The 23,516-nt window shown below is 42.2% G+C and overlaps 1 protein-coding gene and 2 long non-coding RNA genes across 14 annotated transcripts in view; 1 reads left to right on the top strand and 2 right to left on the bottom strand.

The window, feature by feature from the left end:
* NEDD4L (NEDD4 like E3 ubiquitin protein ligase) overlaps positions 1–23,516 on the bottom strand; it is a 347,561-nt gene that overhangs the window by 101,673 nt on the left and 222,372 nt on the right. The window lies entirely within an intron of this gene.
* LOC114484354 (uncharacterized) lies at positions 4,591–11,200 on the top strand. The gene is made up of 3 exons (XR_003677126.2): positions 4,591–5,300; positions 5,890–5,958; positions 6,472–11,200. It is a non-coding gene; the product is annotated as an uncharacterized lncRNA (long non-coding RNA).
* Positions 16,722–23,516, bottom strand: part of LOC129391571 (uncharacterized) — a 13,276-nt gene continuing 6,481 nt past the window's right edge. Inside the window, exon 3 of the long non-coding RNA XR_008615924.1 lies at positions 16,722–16,787. This is a non-coding gene — a long non-coding RNA (uncharacterized lncRNA). The remainder of the gene's footprint in view (positions 16,788–23,516) is intronic.

Genomic DNA, 23,516 nt, shown 5'->3' with positions numbered 1-23,516 from the left:
AGAAATACCGTAACAAGTTCAATAAAGACTTTAAAATGGTCCACATCAAAAAGATCTTAAAAAAAAAAAAGTAATTTAGAAGCCTGGATGACATCCAAGGTGAAAGGTATCCCAAGAAATGTTCCATTTGTCATCATGTGCCTGCTGGAAGGGACCAGATGGGACAGTGTTTGATTACTTAGGGCAGTGTGCTAATCAGAACCAGTAAATTCGATCAGCCCACAGACATTTTTCGGAAAGGAAAAAAGGGGAGAGAGATGGAAAAGACAGACTTTAAGGACATGTTTTTAAGCACTTTATATGCATTATCTCATTTAATCATCCTAATAACCCTGAGGGAGGTACCATCATTAGCCCCATTTTGAAGATGTGAGACCTGTGCTTCAGAAAAGTTCAGTGACCTGCTCATATCATCCGGTCCACTAAGCAGGGCCAGGATCCAGGTAGTGATGGACCCAGGATTCGAACTCGGGCTTGGCTCATCTCTCCATGTTTTGTCTCTGTGGATCTAGTTAAGATAACCAGGGTCCCAGAGATAAACTCAACAGCAGATAGCCCTGGACTCTTATCAAAATCATGAATTACAACTCAGAGACATGCAGGTTCTCTTAAAACATATATACAGAAAAGATAATCCCTTTTCTTTTTAAAGGGATATTATCATAGTTGTCACCAAGATATGTGACATTCATGTAGACAGATTGAGCTAGGGCAAATTCCAATTACTCCAAATGACAGAACATGATACTGTAACAGATTGATTCTACTGTAAATTTGTTTCCTAGATTTTATTCTTCTGTATCACTGATTTACAGAAGTGATTCTATTTGTGTTTGCTAGCACACAGGCATTACCTTCAAGAATCTGAACTGCTATTTTATTGGAGAAAGAGATACTGAAGCCTAGATAATGACACCATCAAAGTGCAACAGGAAAGAATAAGACACCCAGGAAGGCACACTTGCAGGAGGCAGCTCTTGGGAAAAGACCTGGAGACAGCAGAAAACAATGCAATGGGGAACAGTCAAGTGGTGAGTTGGACGTGATCATTTAAATCTCTCCTAGGTCTAATGTTCCAGCGCACTGAGCCATCCACGCCAAGCACGCACACAGGCTCAGGGGCTCGAACAACCCCTGTTGGTACCACTCCCCGGCTCTCTGGATCTAACGTGACCTTTTCCTTACGACTCATTTTACACGTACGTCTTCCCTTCCAGCAAAACCAAAAGCAGCCTCAGGACAGACACAGTCTTATACATCTTTGTTTCTATCTCCCACTGTGCCTAGGAACAGCAACAACACACAGTACATTCTCAATAACTGCTTGATTTAACTTCAAGAGTAAAACGACCCCTGCAGGATAGACTCTGAATCCTTTGGCTTTCTCTGTAAACTGTCCCAGGTGTTGAAAATGGGGTGTAGTAGGCTGAGTAATGGCTTACAAAGATATCAGGTCCTAAATTCCTGGAACTTGTAAATGTCAGCTTATCTAAAAAATGACCTCTGCGGATATGACTAAGTTAAGGATCCTGCGATGGGCAGATTATCCTGGATTATCCAGGTAGGCACTAAATGGAATTACAAGTGTCCTTATAGGAGAAGTACAGAGGGAGACTGAAGATAGAAGAGGAGGTGGCAGTGTGACCTTGGAGGCAGAGACTGGAGTGATGTGGCCACAGCTTAAGGGATGCTGGCAGCCACCAGAAGCTGGACGTGGTAAAGGACTGATTCTCTCCTCGAGCCTCTGGAGGAGCACAGACCTGCTGACATCTTGATTTTAGTCCAGTGATTCTGATTTTGAACTTCCGGCCTCCAGAATTGTGAGAGAATTCGTCTCTGCATTTTTAGGCTAAGTCTGCAAGTAAGTTGTTACGGCAGCCATAGGAAACTCATACGTGGGCAAAGACCAGTCCAAAAACCTGTTTTAGGAGAAGAGAACCGGAGGCCTGGGAGGATGCCTCACCCCTGGACCGACAGGGATGTTTTCTGCGAAACTAGCAGAGACTGAACTGCCAGGGGAATCCTGTTTGAACCCAAAGAACCTCCTGACCAACAGCTCTGTGAGGTTCCATTCAAACTTTTATCCTGGGCACCACCAGAAATAAAAATGCTACTCATGGGCCAAACTCAGATTCCGTGAGAGAGATCAGGGGACCACCTGAAGGTTGCCCCCCAACATTATTTTACAACTGACTCATTAATCGGGTTGAGATGCACACACAATACATTTCCCCTGCCCTGCCCAATGCTTCCGGTCTGTGCTCACACACCAGGAGGTGCTTTCTTCCTGGAAACACGAAGACGACACAGGCAAAAAGGAAATACCTGTCTATTCCAAACCCCTTCAAAGTCTGCTTAAAAGAACTATTTCCCCCCATAAAACCTAAAGGATTCTGAAGAGAATCTCTATTACCTGCCAGTCATTTCCTCTCTCGACATCCAAAAAGCCTCCGCCACCTTTATGTGCCTGCCCTGAGAGCCCAGGCACAGCTTGGCTGATTGTACATCTATGTACACGCACGTCTGCTGCAATCGTCTTCCTTCACAGTGTTATACAAAAGCATGAAGCAAAATGCTGTAACATCCCTCACTATTCTGAGTTCATTAAAACTGTGGTTTCTGAGGCCACACGATTAAGTGAGACATTTAAAATACTGAAGTATTTAAATTTTATTTGAACTATGGTTTCCTTTAAAATAAAGCTCCACTGGCCATCCGAATGCTTGAAGGTTTTGTGGTGGCTGCTTTTACTGTTGTAGTTTTAATTCTATTTAATAATTAGTTTAAAACGGAAGACAAGTACACAATGTGAAACCTCTCAACTGCTTTTACCTCTGACCTCAAAAGTTGACAGGAAAAATGAAGCTGGTCGGGCGGTTTAATCAAATGTCTCACAGTGAGAATACCTAAGAAAGACCGGCACTTGTGGCACAGAAATTGAATGCTGGCAGCTGCTAGTTTTTGACAGAGCAACCGTTTCTGTTCATTTCGGAACCGCCATGTTTTTATTTAGCCACTTGCTAAGAAATCTGTGTCAACAGCTGCTTGGTTGAAAGTGAAAGACTATCAACTATACTTCAATTTTTTTCAAAAAGCAGGGAGATAAAAAAAAATTCAAGAGATTGAATTTGGAGCCATTCAGTGAAAGTGCTTTCCCCCCATCCCAGATGCAACTTGTTCTTAAAAAACGGTGAAACCAAAATGAACCCACGTCAAACCAAATTCAACAGGCTTGATAAGACATCCCACCGAGGATTACAAAAGCTCCCTGGTTATCCTGGTTATTTAAATTAAATGAGAAAATATTACCAGACGGTGGCAGGAAGGAGAATCCTTCAGTTTATTTTGGGGAAAAGCAGAAAGTGTGGTATGCATTTCCAAGATATTGATTCATGATCAGATTTCCCACGTGCCAATGTGAAGGTTGGTATAAAATGGGAATTCATATCACTGAACACAAATAGTACACGAAACATTTCCTAATACCCAAACCCTTACTCAGAGTAAGGAGATCTTATAAATAAATCATGAGAACCCATTATTACACATCAGAGAATACATGAGTCAGAAGCAATAAGATGTTCTGCGAAGACTAGGTTATGCTAATTCAAACTTTAAATAAATAACAGCATAAATAAAAAGCAGTTTATCATTACATGATCATAGCACACAGCTGATGTATGCTTAAAAAGCAAGCGCTTTATTGTACACAACCCGGGTTATTAAAATTACTGTGCTTTCTAATGACATCTAAGCACACAGCAGTCACCCCATATCAACAGTGTACATCTTCTTGCTGTTCCAAAGGGGTATTTATTACTCTTTTAAAAGATAATTTGTTTTTTTAAATTAAAACCCAGCTAGGCTGGTGCATTAACTATGCTGGCACTGATTCTGCCAGGAACACAACAAGCCATTTCTCATCTTAGCTTCATAAAATAATTTTATTATGAAACATGATTCAACAGTTAAGGAAGAATCCAAGGATGCAATTATCCCCTGAATGAAAAACAAACCCATGCACAGCATGTACCAGGTAACCCTCAACTAATTTTTCTCTGGCTAAGTACAATTTTTCTTGTCTTGTTTGACAAGTTTGTCTGAACCACTAGTCTCAAATTCCTGGACATCACCCAGTTGGATAGGAAATAACCCAGCAAAATGATTTCAGAGAAAAATATTACTTTAGGTAGACCCTTCTCCAAAGTCAGCGTTACTTTCAGGCTCCCAATACACTAAACTTATAAAAGAGAACAAAAAATTACAGGAGGATCAATTCATTTGTTTTTAAGATAAATATTCTATGGATCAAAAGAGCTCACTTTGCAGAGTAAATTCTATTGGGTTGGCCAAAAAGTTTGTTCGGATTTTTCTGTAGCGTACCAAAAACCCGAACGAACTTTTTGGCCAGCCCAACATTTTATAAGCATTCATTTACCAAGTACATTGTATGTAATCTAAGCATGCAAAGAATATTAATATTGGGGAACTAACATTCCATACACTTGTTTGTACTAAAAACTGACATGTAATAAATTCATTCAATACTTAGTGAGCATTTAATCATATATAAAGCACTATACTAGACAATAAGGGTATAAGAAAACGCATTAAAAAAATCCTGACCTCCTAAGAGCTTAGAGAAAGGGATGTAAAGGGAGAAATATATATAGAAATATCTATGACTGCAAGATAGAGTGTAATATGAGCCACGAGCAAGGCAAGAATAAAGCACTGACTTGGGTGGGGACGGCCACACGGGGCGCTGAGGGCTGAGGCGCCGGGGCAGAAGAGAGCAGGAGGAGGCCCCCCTCTCAGGCAGAGCCAGAGGAGGGTCCTGCAGAACGGCGAAAACCCAGGAGAGCCCAAGGGAAGGTGCTACCCCCAGACACGGCGCCCTGACGGAGGAAGGCCTGGAGCATCAAAGGCATCTGGAGTCCAACTGGAGGGCAAAGGGGAGTCACCGAGGCAGCAGTGAGAATGCAGGACGAGGTTCAGAGAGTCATTAAAGGGCGGCTCATCTGAGGAGTCCCGGCGGACCCTTGGCACTGAGGGGGTACACTCCTCAGTTTAATTTTCTGCGCGCCTTCACGGGTGAAGGCCACCTGGAGGAGGCACCGGTCGGCACCCAACAACTATGAGTTCAAGTTCTGACTCTGCTTTAGAGCTGTGCACTGAGGTGCCTCTGGTGAACCCCCAGACCTGTGATCTTTCATGTTACCTTCTGCACTTGAAGATGATAGGCAATTAATGGCTACGTGGCTTATTCACTCTAGCTTCTTAAGTTGGTTATATCCCAGGTAAGAGAAGACAACGTGGACGGCTTCGTTCTAAATAAGCAGGTTGCGTGCGTGCGTGCTGTGGTTTGAAGGAGAGGAGGGAAGGAGGAAAATGAAATACATTTTATCTTGGTTACAACAAGCTGCTGGCCATGTTCACCGTATCCATGGAGGCAAAAAAAACCCCTGAAAATTCTTGTTTCACTTACCAGCGATCGTTTGTGGCAATTTTTGTTTGGTCCTTAGTTTCACCCAGCTACGCTTTAGCTTTAAAAATTGATATATCAAATGAGCTTACTGGAAAATACCAAACGAAAATGAGTGCTGCCTTTCTTAGGCAAAGATTCTACCACAGGCCAAATTCCATGCATTGTATGCCAATTAAGTTGGTACAGTGGGAAAATGAACCAGACTCCATTATTCTCAGGGCTCAGAAAATAGCCACTTGACATGGACTTAGACAAAGTAAATTAGTCCATTTAAATCTGAAGAACATGGTGCTAGATTTATTATACCACACTCTCACTAACTGATTTTAATATGAGAATGTTACTCACCGATTGCAAAAATCGCTCAGCACTGACCAGTTCTCTCTCCTTCCTCAACACAGAGAAGACTACGTTTCCCAGCCTCAGGCAGAGCCATATTACTAGTTTTGGCCAGCGCACTCTGAGAAGAGGTGACAAGCGGCCCCTCCGAGTTGGGCTCCTGTGCAACCTTCTGTCTGTCTGGGTCTCCGAGTGACCACGTGGATGGGCACGCCTGCTGACCCATGTTGGCATGTAGCATGAGTGAGAAATAACTTGTAGTGTGTTAAGCCAGTAAGATTTGGGGTTATCCTAACATACCTCTCTTTTTCAAGGACTATCACCACCAGTGTGTTTCTCAGTGGACATCCAGTGGAAAAACAGGGTGCCACTTTGTGGGCAAGGGACAAGTCTCCATGGGACAGAATATTACATGTCTGCATAAACAAACAGGTTTTCATCAAAGAGAAACTGGCTACAGTTCTGGTCCACATTCCAGCAGTACTAATCCTGTGCTTCAAAGTCACATTAATGTATTTTCTCGCTCTAAATTGTAAAAGACATTGCCAGGATTCTTTTCTCACACATCATTTCTAATAATGTTGCCTTAATATAAACACTATTTTCGTATGCAACAAGATAAGGGATTATCTATCTATTTTTAGATGCTCTACCAGCTCTGACCCTGGCCAAGGTTGTCTATATACATGAGGAAGAACCTCCAAGCTTTCATGCTGGTGATTGTTTCACATTTGCCAAAAGGGTGGGATTTCATCAGCAACAGTAGTGCATCATGCAGAGGACGGGAAGTATAATCTATTTTATTCTGCGTTTACGAAGCCTCGTCAAACAATGGGTTTGGATCTATTTTAGACTATCCAGTCAAACAAGGAAGGTGGGTCTATATTTAATAACAAATCCTTTGCACTAATAAGATTTGCAGAAGAAATCTGGTCACTGTACTTCCCTATTGAACTTCCTGATTACTAAACTGTACGATAAATGGTTGGTCCATTAGTCATTTCTTTGCTTCTTCATGCAATCATTTATTCATTCAACAAATATTTACTTAGTGCCTGCTTTGTGCCAAGCATGTAACAGGCTCCAAGCAACCAGAGTCTAACGCCAATCTATAGGTTTATGATAGTATTAATTTATTAAAATATCTAGCTAGCTAGCAGTCATGGATGTTTTGTTTTAATAGTACAGAGGGATGCATATTAAACATGCCACTTTTAATTGTTACATGGGAAATTGATGAATAAGGAATGAAGTGCCTGAAAGTCAATTAATTTTATTACGGAAATCATGAGTATCATTGGGATACAGTGCTGGGGTAAGAGCTCAGGTTCAGGAGAGCAAATTCAGGTAATTTAAGGGAGAACCTGAAAACTCGCCAAGAGCTGTACAGATTTTCACACTTAGCACATACAGATTTCAGGGGACAACTCTGGTAACCCTAAAACGTGTAAAACCCATAGAAGACATTCTCCCGCCTTGGACACTGAGGACACTCCATAAAGACTCAGCGGGGATGAGGTGTCAAGTGGAGGCTTCCTCCCCTCCTCACTAAGGGCTTCTCTTGCTTCAGTTGCTGTCACCGTCAGCGGCTACCGGAGCTGAAGGAAGAGGCTCTGAGTGTGCGCGACTGATTCACCTTATACCTCGAGAGGCGTGCTCTGCAGGCTGCGTGCAAAGCACACTTCTGCCCGGAAACTTATTTTAAAAGCACTCGGAAAAGCAGCTTCTAGTCATCAAAATATTAATAATTCAGTAAATGGCACGCTTAGACTCACTGGTTCCCAACCTTTTTCCCTCTCCAGACCTGACGTCTTATTGGCCATGCCTCCCAGGGACACAAGCCAGGAGCACCCAGAGTCATCAGCAATTCCCTGAGACAGAAAGCTGCTCCTTCCCCCCCGCTACTCCTCAGCCGCTCTCCAGCAGAGCCTTCTGAGATGCAACTGAGAGTGAAGTGACTAGGCCCAAAGCCTTGAATCGGAGCTAGTTTATACACAAAGCAATCACCTGTAAACGTTAGCAATCTGTTATATTTACTTGGGAAAACATTCACAACCGATCTAGCACCCATCACTGCAGCAACGTGGGCCACTCATTCATTTATTTTTACATGTAATCTAGATAAATGAATATGCAGATTAACTTAGCGGTACTGCAGTAGGAATGTTTCAATTGTCAGAATAAAATGGCAAACATTTCTGATTATAACTATACCTAAACCCAGGATATGGTGCCTAATTATGGGTCCGGTCTTTTGTGTGGTTACTTACATTTGTACCTCTAGATGCGTGGTGCAAGGAATCAAGCTGAATCTACACTGAGAACACGGCATAACTGGAACACTGTTTATCTGACACTCCGATTTTATAACTGGACAGGGTACAAGCCAGTCATTAGCTGAGCCTTTCAGTTATTTTGGTGGCAAGTTAGTAATATTTACCTAGACTGCAGAGAAAGTGATGCAGCGAATGTTCAAGGTTTAAGACACATTTTCACTGGGACCTCAATATTAAAAAGCCCTCAACAGTGCTGTTGGTATATATTTGGTTAGCATCTATTATAGGGTTTTGGAAATAAAAATCAATATTTAACCAAAACATTTTATTTGGCAAGCAGCAAACCAAAGGTCTAAGTAGACAATACACTAAACTGTACAACACAGTTAAGTCTCTCACTTTTCTTTCCTTCCTTAAGAAACAAAATTCTGTCATAAAACTAGTACTAAATCATGTTAATGCCCACCTCAACGGCCTTACATAAACTGCCTGATACTTCTCTCCATAGTTTAGTGCTTTTAAAATTTTACTGTACAGGGACTTCCCTGGCGGTCTGGTGGTTGAGACTTTGCTTTCCAGTGCAGGGGGTGAGGGTTCAATCCCTGATCGGGGAGCTAAGATCCCACATGCCTAGTGGCCAGAAAACCAAGACATAAAACTGAAGCAATATTGTAACAAATTCAACAAAGACATTAAAAAAATTTTTATAAATAAATGAAATTTTACTGTACAATATGAAATTTTATGGTAGGTTTTCTTAAAGTAGGAGACTACTCACAATTACTCACGTTTCTATTTTGTGCATTAAAAAAAAATCCTACAATCAAAAGTAAGGAAGAAAATCGAATCCAAGCCTTTCAGCAGATGTTTTCCCTCTCTTGAGGGTTTGGCAGATAGATGTATATTCTCTTTTACTTGTTTACGATACCTTAAGGTATATCACTACATTTTCCACAATGAACCCAGAAATAAGAAGCAACAGGAGGGACTTCCCTGGTGGCGCAGTGGTTAAGAATCCGCCTGCCAATGCAGGGGACACGGGTTCAAGCCCTGGTCCAGGAAGATCCCACATACCGCAGAGCAACTAAGCCCGTGCACCACAACTACTGAACCTGCGCTCTGGATCCCACGAGCCACAACTACTGAGCCCGCGAGCCACAACTACTGAAGCCCACGTGCCTGGAACCTGTGCTCCACAATGAGAGAAGCCACCGCAATGAGAAGCCCGCACAGCGCAGCGAAAAGTAGCCCCCGCTCGTCGCAACTAGAGAAAGCCCGCGTGCAGCAACGAAGACCCAACACAGCCAAAAATAAACAAACTAATTATACAAAAACAAACAAACAAACAAACAAAAAAACCCAGAAGTAACAGGAGTCTTCTCCACAGCCTACTATCAAATTTTTCTCAAGGTCACAGAAGATCAGTAAGACTTCAGTGAGAACTACTGGGGTGGTCAAATTAGTCAAGCATGAATTAGCAAAGTTCTACAGTAATTTGATTTTAAAGCTTATTTCCTTGTAATATTCAAGATGATGCTCAGCTGTAAATGAATCTGGAATATGAACTAGGCACATGATTATTGCCTTTTTCTTGCGTTATTCTGTTTTTTGTTAGTGGTTGTAAGAGTATCCTTCCCACCATCTGTGTTAGGAAGAGCAAACGGGTTTTGCCCTTACCTTACTCATCGTTCTTCCAAGCAAAACACAGACATGGGCACACACACAACTTATATAAAAGGACACTCACCACAATTAAAACCCCAACACAATGAGTCAACTGCCTACCAAGTCTGATGTTTTCTATTGGACAAAACATAATGCATAAGGAAGCAAATGGAAATTTGCCCTACAAAACTGTTAGACCTCATTCTGCAAAACTATGTATCAAATATTTATGTGTAGCCTAAGAACATGAAAAGCAGTGTGAACAGAGGTGTAGATTCTGCTATGTAAAGTCAGAACTTAATTACTTCAATTTATTCAGATGCCTTGTAGTACAGACGTGAACTCATGGTCATGAGGGTAAATGTCACCTTGCAGGGCTGACGGCCCCTGTAGGATCCCTACCCACAATTTCACACAGCGGACTCCACGGGCAGGAAGCACATACTGGAGGAGATACGTATATTCCACTTTCTTTCCTCTTGTGGATTTATTTTACATAAACTTACTTCCACTCCATATTTTAAACACAATTGCTGACCAACGCTTTGTCCTCTATTTGTAAGTCAAGCATGCAGTTGTCTGAATTCTTTGGCAGAGGGCAAGCAAAAATAAATGAGACTGGAATTTCACGCTGGGTTAAGAGCTGCCTTTTTGATCATACAGACCTTTATTAAGCTCCTTAGCATTTGTACAGGATAAAGTTAAATGAGGACAAAGTTAAACCTGAACAGTGTCAAACTAGAAGTGTCCAGTAAAAAAGTCATAGAAGGAAATGTTTTAAAACAGCTCTTCTAGTTCTTCAATTAAATATTATCAGCATATTAAATTCCTTTTGTGTAAATGTTAGCCTGCAGTTGCTCATTCTGGGCCAATAAAAAGGTTATATCATTATTGTCACAGAACAATCCAATGTTCTCATATATGCTTGGCCTCCTGGGAAAAATTCTATTGGCCCCCATACATGACCCTCAAACCATGGAAATTTCCAAATGCAGGTGATGCATGAGGAACAGCTCATGTTTTCATCACTGCAGCTCCAATGTCCAGCAGAGCCCTTAGTGGTGTCCCATATTCGACTGCTTACCCAAACTGACCTGTCTCAATTAGCACTACCGCATGCGATGCGTCACCAAGGCAACATTCCAAGCTGCTGGGATTATCATTACCTTTAGGAAATCCTCAGTGTGCTGGGCTTCACTCTTCCACATACGGAAACAGGTTGTTTTCTGCTAGGGACCACTGTGTCCATGAGATAAAGAGTATAGACTACATAAGGACTGTTAATTATTTTCATAGGATGCCTTTCTCTTTAAGACACCATCCACTGACAGAGGTCTGTGACAAAATTAAGTGCAAACAAGTTAACAAAATTAAAATTAATTAATTTTATATGAGGTATATAAAGTATTTTTTAAATACTTTATATAAAACTTATTTTTCAGAAAAGGACAGCACTTTTTGCAGACGTCCAATTGACGCCTCAAATATGGCACTTTTACTGGAATGTTGACCACATTGTTGAAACATTGGGGAACATCTGCTTACAGTCTGCAGAATAGAGTACTTCTATAGGCATATACTCAGTAAATGTTAGTAGAGTTCATTATATATACCTCAATTATGACTATATAATATTTTTAAAACTTCAGAATTGGATATGTAAAGATTCTGATGAATACAATTTCTGTTCTTTACCACCTTATACTTAAATATACCTGTGGTGACCGTAAACACGGACCCTGTATGGGTAAGAATGTGCACCTACATGCAAAATATTCCAATATTCCTGAAATATCGTATAAATAATTAAGAACGTAAGGTATGGAAAATGTGTATAGCTACTTATAAAAGAAGTTAAATTTTTTCATAGGTGAGGAGACTGCACCTTAATAAATAATGTTCTATTTATTGTGTAAGCAGGAAAACAGCTTATTAAAACATGTTGTTTGAATAAGATTTAAAGGGTAAAGTGCTGAAAGAATGAGGTACCTACCCACTAGAAATACAGTTCTTCTAATATTTAATTTCTACATTCTGCTTTCTTAAAACTGCTTCATTAAAAATATTTGATTCTTGGAAAGAATCATTTGAAAAAGGAGGACAGGTTTTAATATCTAAGCAAAACTGACTTCCCCACTTCCAGAAAAAACTGGACTGATCTAGAACTTCTCCTGAATAGGAGTTAGAAACATTCAGTATGACTGAATGGGACGGAATGAGAGCTGACTATTCATTCCATCAATTTTACAGGTAATCTATTATCAATTTCTTTCTATCTTAATTGAGCCTGGTCTCAGGGAAAGGCCTCATTGAAGGGGTGGGAAGTAACCGTAGGTTAGAAAAATCTAGAAGGCAAAACATGTAAATCTGCCTAGTGGACTTTTGTCCTAACAATCCGGACAATTAGGATTGTCCAAACATTCCCAACAGACAACTCAGAATACTGAACCCCATCTAGCCAAGGAGGTACACCTACTCCTGACCTTCCTGAAAACAAAACAATAGTAACAACTATATTAAGTCCTATAACATGGCAAAATTTAGGCATTCGCAGAAGAACTTGATAATATACAAGGCCATCTTCCCTGGAACTGACAAATAATAAGAGTTGAGTTTTTCTATTAAGTACTTCAGGCATATTTAACTCATTCATTCAGTCAACAAGCATTTATTGTCTATTACCTTCAATACATAATACCAGGTGGTAAGTGATGTTAAGTATGAGCAAATGAGTGAAAATGAGGCAAAGAAAAGGCAAGAAAGAAGCAACATATAACCCAGAAAGTCACCCAGCATCTTCACAAACACCCTTTCCACTTACAAACTTCTTTCAAGGTGTGGGCAGAATAATGAAAACAGAAATATGTCTAACGTTTCTAACAAGAAGAAAGCTAACTGGAGTTCACCAAAATGACTCCGCCATATCTAATAATGTGATCAGAGCTGGATTAAGGAGATTTAAAGGGGCCCAGAATTAGATGGAAAAGAAAAAGCAGCAGTGTTAAGAATCATTACGAAATTGAGATAAATCTAAAGAAATCTGGCGCGCCTGAAAGCTGTTACCCAGGAAGTAAGAATGGAAGCTGGTGAGCAATTCGGGTAACTAGAAATTAATTCAAGGAGCCCCAGGTAACTATCCTCTTATGACTTCTCCTTAAGACCAGAAAAATTAATGGGAAGAAAACTACAGAGGGGAGGGTGGAGATTGAATACATCCATAGCCCAACCAAACAAGGATATCATCTTGAGGATATTTCTGCACATGACCAAAAATGACACAGGAACTCTGCTACAATCAATCGGATTGTAAAGAGATGTCCACAGGCTTATCGGAAAGGGAAAATATCATAAATCAGTATAAACTCAAAAAACCAAAAACTTACAGCTGTCAGGATAGCTGTTTATAAAGCTTTGGTGACTTATTATACTATGAATTGAGTTTCTGTATTTTTTCCTCATTTATTTTAAGTAAACAAGAAGGCTAAGAGTAGATTTAAGAGCACTAATTTACTCGCATCATTGAGGCAAAACTTTTTCAGGATACGTCTTAACCTACTGTTTTTCAACACAGGTATATACATATATTCAGCCTTAATTTTAATAAAATTCCAAAAACAAAGACTTATTATCTAATGTTTGGTATGCACGTCTTATCTTTTCAAACACCATGTGCATTTCTTGATTGCAGAGGCTGTTTATTCAACTTAAATTCCCCCCATCACAGCCATTAGCAGAGCCAGACACCCGGAAGGATGTTTAGAAATACTTCATGTTAGTAAATTGCTAATGACTTCTCTGCTATGAAAAATGCAGTGAGCCACTCAAAGCTAGAATCCACTGTGTCCAAAACAGTCTTTCCAATGGCTTAAGTTTCATATTTTGCTTCCCTTACTATACTGCTATCCAGATCAATTCAGAGAATTTCTAAACAAAATAAAAGTGAAACTTAAGGAACAAATCACAGTTCTTTGAATCAGCGTCTAGAATAAAGTAAGAATGCTGATGAAGAGCTGCTCATTATAACTGAAGTAAAAGTCTTCGCCTGTGAGCCTGCAGTGTTACTTGAGCAGAGCAGCTTAGTAACAGGGAGATGGCTCTACTAGTTGGTTACATAATGGGAACAAATAGAGAGAAAATGGAAAAGCACGTCAACAACAAACCCAAGCAGTCATCTGGTTAAAGAAGAGAAAAAATTCTACAATCCTTGGTACATAATAATCCACTAGAGATCATGAGGCAGAAGCAGGGCCTCCCTGGAAACCGACATGATGATATCAGGGCAATGGTCCAAGTTCACTGTAAACAAAGAGGATGATTTTGCAGGATCAGTCATGGACACACGTGCCCAGAGGCAACCACTACGTAGTGCCAAAAGAAGTATGAGAAAACTGTTTAAATATAATTCCGAACAATACTACAGTATCCGGAGGAAATGCTGCAACGGTGTAAGAACAGAAAGTTCTCTATTTCTCAAAGCCAACAGATTTTAGAATCCCTAAACTAAGTCAGGGGTAGAATGAGAAAGGGCCCATCAGTCCTTTCGCTGAGATTTTGTGTTGAAGGCCACCCAGCCACAGACCTGCAGATCAATTTTCATATTAGCTGTCAAGAGAAACTCTAAGAGATGATCCCAAATTACAAAGAAATGACTCTCTGCTTCTTTCCAGTTATTATTTTGCCACTTCCAATCTCGAACTGAATCTTTAAGTCAATTTTTGCAACATTACAGCCAAGAGACGCTTTGCAATTAAGTTTCAAAAGCAGGATAATTATGTTTGCCTACAAGGCTCCCTTCCAATGAGTTCAAGTTCTGTTCTTACTACTCTTTAGCAAAAGATGAACCAACTTGTAGCATTTATTTAACCCCTGAATAAGAAAATTTTTCAAAAAGTATTCTTGCTTTATATTCATTTCTTTGGTGGCTATAACGAAAGTCTGAAGTAGTCAGTCAATTAGAACAAAGTATTTCAACAACAGTTTGGGCAGCATATAATTTCAGGATAACGCATGTATCCACAAAAAAAGACTAGAATTTACTAACTTTACTAACTTTAAAACAGTTAAAGGATTTACTAACAGAACAGCATTTGCTAACTTTGAAGAGCACTTATTATGGTGGTTATGCAAACATAAACAGATATGACTTGTCTTTTTTAAAAGATCCAGTAAAATAAAGAAACACAAATCTTCGGAAAAAAAGCAAGGTATCATTAGAACACATGTGGACTTGAATATGAATTGTACCATTTTGAAATTTTAAATTTCACGGCACAACCAATCTGTGCAGAGAAGGGCAACAAGAATGCATTAGACTGATGTGGATTTTTCGTGCTTCAAAACACACCGGTGTACGTCATTTCACTGGTGAGTTGGCTTCTCAGGGACTCTCTGAATGGGTCTGTTTACTGGAGACATAAACCACTTTACCACCCGTCCACAGGCCTCAGCACCAGAAGCATGTGGTAAGCACACACACAAAATCTGGGGTTCACAGGCAGTAGGAAGGGGGAAATTGCAAAAAGGATATCTTGGTAACCGTTTAGCACCTTCTTTTCTAGCACTGATCAATTAAGAAATCCTTTGCTTCTTTTCTAGCACTGATCAATTAAGAAATCCAAAGCATCTACTCAGAATTTTTAAAATTATATAGTTGGTTTTCTTTTTTGGGGGGCTGCATCCAGTCTTAGATGTGGCGTGCGGGCTCAGTAGTTGCGGTGCGTGGGCTTAGTTGCCCCGAGGCATGTGGGATCTTAGTTCCCCGACCAGGGATTGAACCAGCGCCCCCTGCATTGCAAGACGGATTCTTAACCACTGGACCACCAGGGAAGTCCCTAAAATTACATAGCTCTTGACCCTGAAATATAGCAGCATGTGTGCAAGGCACAGCGTGTGTGTGGGCGCACGCGCGCACGCGTGTATAGTGCAGGTATAGAAGGGAGAGCGCGCACAAGAACACCCCACAACAGCACACACATGGAGAAGCACAGTAGATCACCAGCGCCTACAAGTACAAGTACCAGCCTGGTACCCAGCCATGCAGCAGTACCAATCACTCACCGAGTTACCCATAACTGGACAATGTCCACGGCATTGTTCTCTATGGCAATAGTGAAAAAGCAGGTTCACAATTAAATAAAATATCTGGACATACGGTTTAGCAAAATAGTTTAAACTGGAAGCATCAATTATATAAAAGTTTTTCAAAGCAATAAAATTAAGTGTTCGACAAACCATCTTTACTGAGAATAACAAGATGATGCAAAATCACTCTGTCCAAAAGACCAGATGTTGCCACAACAATGGAGATAATCACTGATGGAAGCTACCGGCATGTCTGCGGATATACAATTCTCCCTTCCCTCATCACTGACAAAAGCAATTCCAGTCCCCAAAGCTTTTTATCCCACGGGAACTCTTCCTACATTGATAACCACCGTCAAGGGGATGATAAAGATAGATTATTCATATTGCTACTATCATCCCTAAATTCCTCTTCTTATTATTAATACGGAGTTCCTGCTAACATATTTTACTCTTTGCTTCCAGGGCCGAGACATGAGAAACATTTGCTAAAAGTTACTCCCGAGATGGGGCATCAAGATTATGCAAACAGAATTTCTCTGTACGCAGCTTCACACATCACCTTGGCTAGAATCCATCAAACTTTCCCAAGGTGGCCCTTGTTTTGATTTCCCCAGTAGGTCTGCTTGCCAGGCCCGGAAAGAATGTTTTTTAAGCACATTGATTAGTGAATTACTTTGCTAAGGTTGCCATAACAAAGTACCACAAACCGGATGGCTTAACCGACAGAAATTTATTGTCTCATCGTCATAGAGGCTGGAAGTCCAAGATCAAGGTGTCAGCAGGGGGGGTTCTTTCTGAGGGCTCCGTTTCAGGCCTCTCCCCAAGCTTCAGGCGGTCCGCTGACAATCTCTGGTGTTCCTTGGCTCCTGCTGCATCACCCTGATCTCTGCCTTCATCTTCACATGGCATTTCTCCCCGTGTGCATCCAAATTTCCCTTTTTTAAAAAGATACCAGGCATATTGAATCAGCGCACACCCCATTCAATCTTAACTATGTCTGCCAAGACCCTATTTCCAAATAAGGTCACATTTTTATATTCTTGGGGTGAGGACCTCAACGTATCTTTTGGGGGGAACCCCATTCGGCCCATAACAATGAATAATGGAGCAATGGGTAGGGAAGCTACTTTCTCAAAAGGGAGTTCTCACAAGTCCAGCGTATGGCGCACAGCATCCGCAGCTGGCTGGGGGACTGGCTGCTAGGACCTTTGTGAGAGGAAGGATTTTGCTATTGCCCCAAAGCCTCATGATCATTAAGGGGGATAAAAGGGTAGCAGTTGAGTCCTAAAGGCTCTTCTCCAATATCCCGCTTCTCCTCCTTCTGGGCAATGGCAGACGCGCACTGCTTCAATCTGAAGTTCGGCACAGCCAACACGGCTTGCTTCAGCCAGCGAAGCGATGTCTGCGGCTTCTAGGCAGAGCCTTTAAGAGCAACGTGCGGTGCTCCGTGCTCCCTTCCCCCATGGCAGGGGTGGTGGAAGCGCGCCAGCCCTGGGATTCCCTGTCACCGTCCTGGGGACTGCTGGGGGCCACGCTGAGCACTGCTCCCCTGCTAACAGATGCTGGACGTCCATCACCAGCACCAATAAATAAATAAACCTTCGAGGTCTAAGCCACCGAGATTTTGTTTCTGCAGTACAACCCAACCTGAGACAGATGGGAACTTCCTACTTTGAATTCATGCTCTCCGTAGTCCCTTGGGTTTCTCTTTTTTATATGTAACCAGGAGAGGGAAATCCATTTCAGGAGCCCACAGAAAGTAACAGGCCTAACTGCAGAATGTTACACCAGTCTGAGCTACAGTGCCCCACCCGCTGGGAGTGTTCAGACTCAAGTGAGACATCAAAGCCTGCAAGAGAGCTAAACAGACCCAGCCCTTCGGGTCAGCTCATGGAGATGAGCTGCACAGAGCAAAATTCACTTGTTCATTCATCTGACCTTTCAGTAGGTGTAACTTTTTAATTTAAATCCACTGGACTGATCCAAAATGGACTGACTGACCTTTTATTTAACTTCAATAACTGCAGTTACTATTCCACAAACCTTTTTTTTTTTTGCAATTAATAACCACATTCATTTAAATTTCCTGGAGTATAAATTTCAGTGGCATTTTATTTTATTTTATTTTTTTTCAGTGCCATTTTAAAATCAGATAGATGAATAATGGGCCACATAAGATAACGAGAAGCAGTTCAATCCTCCTTTTTAAGAAAGAGTTCCTGCCTCTCCTCTGAGGTGGCAGCACTAGATTTACCAACTAATGGACAGCATTTTAAGCAGGTTAGAAAATACTCCTTGTTGCCAGAAATAAGAGGATCAGATGGAAAAATAAGCAAGCAGAAACTATGTACTACTCACATGGGTATACTGTTGGAACGGTAAAATAGACACGTCTATCAACTTTACCTTTTAATTAAAGATTATGTTTCTTAAAATTCTTAATTTTAATATTGCTCCAATAGGTCAGTTGTAATATACTAAGGGGGAATAAGGCCTTTTTTTTTTTTTTCCTCTAAAACAATTTTCCAAAGGTTAGGGGAAATTTTTATTGACTTGTTTATGAAACATGGCTTATCTATAACATTGTAGGCATGGAAAGCAGGAGAACTCATTACCTAGTGATGAAAAGAGACTGTATAATATAAAGAAGGGAAACATGAGGTAGAAGTTGAGAGAAAAACATGATGAAAAATGTGCTACAGAGTGGGTGAGTCACAGAACAAGAAACAAAAGCCACTTCGGAAGGTTTTAACATCCTGCATTGCACAGCCATGCTAACGTACTCCACTGTAAGTCTCACCGTTTCCATCGGGGCTATTCCTTCCCGATTAAAAAAAAAAAAAAAAAAGAATTGAATTATAGCAGAGTTCAGGAAGTGGCACATAAGCGGAAAGCAGTTAATTATGAAAGAAGTCATTTTCTGATTATCCTTTTACCAGATTCCTCGGTTCACCTTTTCAATGCCTCTCACATAGGTAGCAGAGAATAAACAGTGATTATCTCTGGTGATGGGACTACACGCGATTCTGTGGGTTTTTTTTTTTTTTTTTTACTTTTGAATGTTTCCACGATTAACATATATTAATTGTGGTTGAATACAGGAGAAAACAATGTACCTACAATAATGTGAAAGGACTGTTTCTCAGCTTCAGCCCTCACTTCCATTTCCCTCTGCTGCCCCCCTGCCCCCTATCCCTGCCACTGGGAAGTTCCTAGTGAAAACACACCAGCAACTTTCTGGAAAGGCTCCAGAAGTCGGCCTGTCTTAAGGAAAAGTCTACACGATTTACCAGCCCCCAGAGACCTCTCTTACTTGTGTCTCCTCAATCCTTGCCGTGTCAGGTCCTCCCAACCAACCTACCTCTCTGCAGTGCCCGCCAGCTCTTCACTGTTTATCCAGATGAAACTATCAACGCTACAGCCCAGCTCAAACCTTCCCCCTTTCTCTCCACGGTACCCTCCCCACTGCCCCTGCCAGGAAAGCTCTCCTAACCAGGCCAGCCCCACAGGTCCTCTTTTCATTACCCAGGAGAACAGGCAAACAATCATACTGTAAACACAGAGGCATACCTAGCACATTGCACACTCCGAGCTGGAGGAGCTGAACGGGAGCCTGTTTGCAGAGCAGGCTTCAGGGATGGAGGGTGCGGAACCCTGCCAAGAACACTTCGCCCAGCTTAAAGCAGAGACCAAGAAATTCAGAGGCTTTCTCTCCACTCGAAATGTGTGTATTTCACAACTAACAGCGTATAATGCAGTCTGTTCTGAACAGGCTCTAAACAGAGGCTTAACATATTTATACTATCTGGCCCTTTACAGGAAAAGTTTGCTGACTCCTGATTTAGGGCATAAAACAAATTCTTATTAAATCAAGCAGAGTCAACCATGTCATGTGTCACGGCAACCATGCAAAATCCCAGCCCTCAAATGGCAGAGACGTTCCCCCAGACCCTGCACGAACGAGAAAAGCCTACTGACACCTTAGCAAATCGCATCTACACACCTGCTTCAACCCACCCCTCCAGCCCCACCTCCTTTCCACTCAGCCACTCACCTAACCACTAACACAGGCCCATTTGCCTGAGATTTTTCTCTCCTCCAAGCCTTCTTGCTAGAAATGCCCTCTCTGCCTGCCGCCTCAGCCCCCTGCATTCTTCAAGACCCCATCACCCCTCTCTTCCTTTGCAGCCTTCAGGCTTTCTCGATTGTGAGAAGCAGTGGCTTTCATCCATTTCTGTCTTCCTCTTGGTTTGAACTCTTACTTCCATAATTGGTACATACTGTCTCGCATGTATCTTTTCCATACCTGTCTCTCTCCCTAGACTGTAAGCTCTCTGACAGCAAGGGCCAGATTACTCTGGACTCCCTCACGTTAATAAACATTTTTAAAGTAAAAGAAGCCAAGTATATAATCACTGTGTGAAGAGATTATTCTGAAAATCTGTCTTTGAATTTAAAAATTTTCAACCTTGCTTGAGAGAAGACAGATCTGCAGACATATGCAGGTACGATGGCGGGGGTAGAGGAAACAGAGCAAGGGAGTAAAAGACTTGTTAGCAAGGGACTGTCAGGAAGGGGAGGGAGGGCATCCTCGAGGGGCAACGGGGAATAAAGGTCTAGAAAAGCACCCTGTACCAGGGAATGTTTGAGGGGGGTGGGGGGATGGAGCCAAAGATACGTAAGGTGAGAAATGCGAGCAGATTAGCGTAAGAGAGCCACCAGGGGGTTTCAGCAGATGTGACAGGATAAGATTTGAAGTTCACAAGATAGTACTTTGGGGCAGCAATTAGGAAGATGGACTAGAAGAGTCAGTCTGGAGGTGGTTAACCATCTAACCAGTTAGGACACTACTGCCCTGGATAAGAAGTTGGCCACGGCAGTGGTAGGAGGACAAGAGGGGAGGGGTCACCGCAGGAGACAGAAGGGGCAGGGCCTGGCCACCGGGTGGATGTGGAAAAGGGTACAAAGTGCCTCCAAAGTTTCTGATCTTCAAATGGCTTTGGCCATACGGAGAGGTCAGACCTCCAACTCCAGAACGAACTGCATTATACACTGTTAGTTGCAAAGTACATAGGTTTCCAGTGTATATAATGGAGAAAATGCCTCTCTGAATTTCACAGGCCTATCTGAGGTTCAATGCTCTCAAAAAACTAGACAGGATTATGAACACAGTTCAGCATTTTTTTGGTTATGAAAAAGAAAGCATGTTTGATATTTCTCAAACAATGGCTTTGCAGATGAAAATAACTAAGCTAGGAAGAAAGTTATTTCCAAGGTTGTCAGCTCTGAGTGAGGCGTCATTCAACACCTCTCAGCCTAAGGTTTCTCGAAGCGGGTCACGGACCACCTGAATTGGCATCACCCGTGATGCTTATAAAAACTGAAGTTTTTGACCATAACCTGCCTAGCCAATTCAACCAGTTAAGATATAACAATAATCCAGAAGTGGTTAAAAATAAGCCAGCAGAATATGCCAATGGATTTCACACAGCACATAATCTCAGAATATAAAACATACTGATAAGATATTTTATCTCACACATTTTGTATGTTTGAATTTATGATCACATTTTCAGAGTTGTAAAAAGTTAAAAATAATAACAATGACATTTAGGTGAATGTTTGCAGAACCTTAGAAGCAGCCTTGGGAGCAAAGTTTAAAAGCCATAGGTTTGAATTATCTCCTTTAGACCCACCAAGAAACAAGCCAAAAATGCAAATGTAACCAATGATCTAGCCAGCAATTAACATCTAGCAACTACCTATTGGAGGAGGACGAACTGTCACAACCCCAACTCAAGATCTACCATGTGAACCAGAGGCCTGGTCAACAACCTTTCCTTTCCCTGCTGCCAGGATTCCCAAACCAACCCGACGTGCCCAGAGTATACGACCCCAGCCAAGCGCGCCCACCCCCAGGAACCGAGCTCTTGACACTCAGCCTAGAGCCTGCCTTTCTCTGCTGCCTCAGGGATCAGGCCAGAATTACCATCCTCTATTTTATTTGTTGCTTCTGTTTTCACCAAAGCATTTTTTCTTTCTCCTTCTTAATGCTCCTTCCCCTCCCCCTCCCCCCTGGAGGGAACCCACAGGATCCAGTGTTCAAATCCAAGCCCCCAGGGCAAAGTGGGCCCAGAGATGCCAAGGCTAACATGCTTCCCTTTCAACAGCCAGGTCCCTTTTCTTCTCCTCTTCTAGTGTTCTTACCCAGACCTGCCATAAATTCCCCCTTATGACCTGGCTGCACGTCTGCCAAGCAAAAAGCCGAGGGTAGTACAGCCAACCTGGAGCCTGGCACTAAGAAATAAATCCTCTCCAGGGAAAAAAGAACAATTCTCTCTACCCAGAAATGTTTAATAAACAGCAGGACATGGTCTTCTCCAGCAAAATGCCTGAGCACAGTGGTATCAGAATTGGTGACCGTGGACACCCAACACATTCCCACAATTCTGCAGCCAGCGCCCAGCCCTATACACAGTTCAAACCAAAGACGTTGTTCGTTACATCGTGGGGCCTTCCTTAATCACTTAAGTCTGAAATCCTTCTCAAGCCATCTTAAGGGGGAAAAAGGAACTACTGTATTTTTTCTAGTAAGCATTTTATCAATAATAATATAATCAACCACATTTGTATAGCACGTTGGCATCGCCAGAGCTCTTAAAGTTACCTCGTTTATTCCTCACAGAAACTCTAATGCAGGTGCTGTCATTTAACAAACAAGGAAGTGGGTTCCGAAAAGTGACATGACCAGGGGTCACAGAAACTGTCAGCAGCAGAAAAAGGGCCTTAGGGCTTCCCTGGTGGCACAGTGGTGGAGAGTCTGCCTGCCAATGCAGGGGACACGGGTTCGAGCCCTGGTCCGGGAGGATCCCACATGTCGCGGAGCAAGGAAGCCCGTGCACCACAACTACTGAGCCCACGTGCCACAACTACCGAAGCCAGGCGCCTAGAGCCCGTGCTCTGCGACAAGAGAAGCCACCATGGCGTGAGGCCCGCACGCAGCAACGAAGACCCAACGCAGCCATAAATAAATAAATAAGTAGATTTATAAAATAAACTAATAAATAAAGGTCCTGTCCTCCCCAGTTCCATCCTTCTCGAGATGAGGTCCCTCAGCCCCACAGTCTGGGGCAGGGAATGGGTGAGGGGTGTGGCCCAAGGCTGCTGAGGCTGCAGTGACAGAAACGCTGGCCGTCATCAGCAGATCCCATAACGTGCAGGTGATTCAGGCCCCGGCAAGGGGAGGGGCTGACACGACTGCCAGGCTGTGGTTTCCCTTGAAATGAGAACTTGCACACCTTCGTGCTCGGGATGGTTAATTTGGACTTTGTATCTTTTCAAATTACTCAAGAAGCATGAAATTCCTTGCATGTCAACTCTGCTTTTTGGTCTGAGGGTGTGTTTGTGTGTGTGGTCGCACATGCACGCGTGTGCGTAGTGGTTAATCACACGACACGGAGAAAAATGCACCAAAGTGCGCAGGTGTGCTTTGTAACTGACGTCATTTGTTGTGATTTTTTTTTTTTTTTTTTTTTTTTTTTTTTTTTTGTGGTACGCCGGCCTCCCTCTGCCGTGGCCTTTCCCGTTGCGGAGCGCAGGCTCCGGACGCGCAGGCTCAGTAGCCGTGGCTCACGGGCCCAGCCGCTCCGCGGCATGTGGGATCC

The sequence above is a fragment of the Physeter macrocephalus genome, chromosome 19 (genome assembly GCF_002837175.3).
Source record: "Physeter macrocephalus isolate SW-GA chromosome 19, ASM283717v5, whole genome shotgun sequence".
In the NCBI taxonomy this organism is placed as follows: Eukaryota; Metazoa; Chordata; class Mammalia; order Artiodactyla; family Physeteridae; genus Physeter; species Physeter macrocephalus.
Note: the sequence above shows the minus strand (reverse complement) of the source record. Positions and strands in the feature narration are given on the sequence as shown.